Here is a 3,811-nt window from a genome sequence, read left to right as displayed (position 1 = left end):
TGTTAGGGAAGAGGCTAAAGCCAAGCGCGGGTAGCTCTGAGCCTTCATACAGTTCCCAGAGCTTTATATAGAGAGCACAATAAGTGAGGAAATCTCAAAGGTAGCACAAATATGCTGCCAACAACTGATTACTGGGGTTTTTATTTGTCTGGGTACTGAGTCTGTTTGTGTTCAGAACTCGATTCTAAGAGGAAAAATACTACCCAAGTTGGGAAGTGATATTAAAGAAGAAGGAAAAACCAACATACTCTTAACTGACCGAAGAAGGAAAAAAATCCAGCCTATTTTCACAGCAGGTGATCTGTTTTAAAGAGATGCCATAGAGAGTAGGGGGCTAAGGTCCTGTTGGCTTTAACCCTGGAGATGGGCTTAGGACCTTGGATTTCAAAACAGATGTAGGAAAAATTTTGGAACCAACCCAAACCCAATAGCAGTCTTGAAAAATCACATGCTACCTGCAACAGAAACTGCCAGTCAAGGTTTCTGCCAGCATTCACCTCCCTGTTGAATGGGAAATGGCTACAAAGGACAACAATGTCATTTGTAGAAGTGAATAAGAACTGGCTTATTGCTTTTAGTATGGACACAATCTTTTAGTATGGTCACAATGCCACCCTGCAAATCCTATGGTATCGGTTCAACCAGAGAGTCCCGTGCTGAGGTCTGTAGACCCCCGGGAATCTTACTACAGCATTGGTGCCTTTCCTGTCCTCATTTTCAATGAAACATTTGATGGGTGGGGGGCCTGGAGTCCCCCAAAATGATCAGGGTGGAGAGTTGTCCACTGCTCCCCAAAGCCCATGTAACCAATGGGCTACACAACACAGATTCGTGAAGATCTATGTGTGGGACAAGGGAAACAAAGAGACATTGCTTTTTTGCTTTCTGATGCAATCCAGGCTTTAAGTATCATAGACCAGGCTGAGACGACATGATAGGGCAGATTGCCACGGATCCTCCTACTTCAGGGCTTCTGTACCTTCCTTTAACCTTCCCCATGTGGATCACTGTTGGAGATGGGATTTGGGGATAGATTGCTGTCTATTATTTCTGATATGGATGGGGGCTCCTATGCACCTGTGCAGTGCAGTGACGTAAGCTACTGGGCAAGACAGTCCTGTGGGATTCTCCTGACTTCTGCTTGTTCGATTTTTATCCTGAACCCTGTGCAAATGCTAGTTTATTCATTTTTTTTTTAAATTTCAATTTCCTTGGCTCTATAAAGAGAACAACAAATAAAGCCCAAAGCAGGGAGGCATCCGAAACTCAGCAGAGCGTGTCTCGGGTGTCTGTATTACACGTGTCTGTGACTGATGGAGGATTCCCAGAGGAGCACGTTTGCAACACACTGATTATAGAAATGTTCGTAAACTTAGATCGGCAGGAAGAAAGTGACAGGTACAAATTCCAGGTCGAGCATTCATCGAGTTGAGATAATACCAAGACAGTTTTCTAGGAATGTGAGGGTTTTGTCCTTTATTTCAGATAATATAAAGCAAGGGGTTGGCTGTAACTCTTGTTGCACTCAGTGGGACCTGCATCAGATCAGATGTGAGGTACACAGACCTTAAGCCTCATCATGTTTGACTTGGGTAAAATGCACATGCCGATAAATTGCATTTTTCACATGTGTAACTCAAAAAATGGCATGATCTAGTCAGCTCCAGGTTCTCAGGGGGGCAGAAAAAAATCATCTTAATCTTAGGACGGCTGTGGTGTGTGTTCTTGTTTGTTCTGGTGTAAAGTCAGAGCAAATCTCTGGGAGTCACGGGTTTTTTTTTCCTTTACAACGTTTGAAGTTAGGATCTGACCGAAAACATTTCAGTATGAGCAACTTGAAAAAGGTGGTTAGAGGGGAAATTGCCTCTTGTGTTTAACTTGCAGTTGCCACTGCTGAAAGCTATAAATAAAGCAGGCAAGAATTGTCTTCAGGACTCATGGTTAGAGGGTTGCCAGTTTTACCTCTGTGTTGTAATGAACAGCAGGTCATTTGGCCTTCTGTATGAACTCAAGTACCAAATTTCAGGTTCCCATTTTTTTTTATCACTTGCACAAATGTGAATCAAGAGAAACATCACTCGAGTTTGTGTTCAGCCCCTGTTGTATGGCTGAACTCACTTGGCATCTGCTAGGGTCTAACTGCTCTAAGTATTCAGGCCGGGCACCCAAAATGCTAGTGCTCAGATGAAGCTCTGAGGAAGTGCATCTCAGTGAAAGAACTTCCTGGTTTCTGTTTCTTTTGCTCCTTGATCACATGGATCATTTCTCCTCAGTGGGCATGTCTGCATGCACCATTACTGTACACTAACTTAGGTTACTGTGCAGTAACCAAAATTACTGTGCAGTACAGGTATGTGTCTACACATACTGCACAGTAACTATAGTGACTTACACTAATTTGGGCATAAATTTGCTATCTGTATGATGCAGGTAGCAAAATTACACCTGAGTAGTTATTGCACAGTAAGGCACGTGTAGACATCTTACTGTTCAGTAACTCTGTTTGTGTGGACTGACTTGGAACTAACTTTACATTCATATTAATCTTCCTTGCATAGGTGTATGTTTGAGCACTGATGTTTCAGTGGAGGTCCTGGTAATGAAAGTATCTTGTCCAAATTGGTTACTGTTTGTTTGTTTTTTTTAGGTATACATGTTAGTGTATACCTACTCCTTCCTTTTTAGTGATCCTTCTGTTGAAGGACTTTAGGAAAGGAGGCCTTTATGTTCTTAAAAATAGAAGCCATTGAGTTATTGCTAATGTTATTAGCAGGAGGGACCCCTCTTCAATCCTATTTTATTTTTAAGGAAAAAATGTAGTCTGTACTCTGCATTTGACCCCTGCAACTTCACAAATCAAGTATTTCATAGTCTCTAAGAAACCTAATTCCCACCCTTAGTTCTTAGGACTCAACCTCTGAGTTCTCTGTGCATGTTTGTAGAAATCCTTGATTCATGATGGACCACAATTGTTATTAGGTTCATTGATGCTAGGGTTGGAAGGGACTCCAACAGATCATCGGGTCTGATCCCCTGCCTAGGCAGGAAAGAGTGCTGGGGTCAGATGACCCCAGCTAGATGTCTATCCAGCCTTCTCTTAAAGACCCCAAGGTAGAGGAGAGCACCACCTCCCTCGGAAGCCCGTTCCAAATTTTGGCCACCCTTACCATGAAGAAGTTTTTCTTGATATCTAGCCTAAATCTGCTCTGTCAGTTGTGACCATTGTTCCTTGCTACCCCAAGAGGCACCCTGGTAAACAGAGCATCTCCAATCCCTTGCTGTGTCCCCCTAATGAATTTGTAGGCAGCCACAAGATCACCTCTCAGCCTTCTCTTGCAGAGGCTGAAGGGGTCCAGGTCCCTCAGTCTCTCTTATAGGGCTTGTTCTGTAAGCCCCTAACCATACGAGTGGTCCTCCTCTTGTCTATCAACATCCTTCTTGAAGTACGGCATCCAAAACTGGATGCAGTACTCCAACTGCGGTCTGACCAATGCTGCATAGAGGGGATGTATCACCTCCTTGGATCTATCCGTCATGCATCTGCTGATGCATGATAATGTGTGGTTAGTTTTGCTGATGTTTTTGTCACACTGATGACTCATGTTTATCTTGGAGTTCACTATGACTCCAAGATCCCTTTCCACTTCTGTGCTGCTGGGAAGGTCACTTCCCAGCCACTAGATGTGCTGGATATTTTTGTGCCCTAGGTGCAGCCCTCTGTACTTGTCCTTGTTGTACTGCATCCTATTGTATACTGCCCTCTTTTCTAACCTGTCCAGGTCTGCCTGCAGTCATTCCCTATCCGTACAAG

This window comes from Gavialis gangeticus, unplaced genomic scaffold, assembly GCF_001723915.1.
Source record: "Gavialis gangeticus isolate Ggan-Ray unplaced genomic scaffold, GavGan_comp1, whole genome shotgun sequence".
NCBI lineage: Eukaryota > Metazoa > Chordata > Crocodylia > Gavialidae > Gavialis > Gavialis gangeticus.
Note: the sequence above shows the minus strand (reverse complement) of the source record.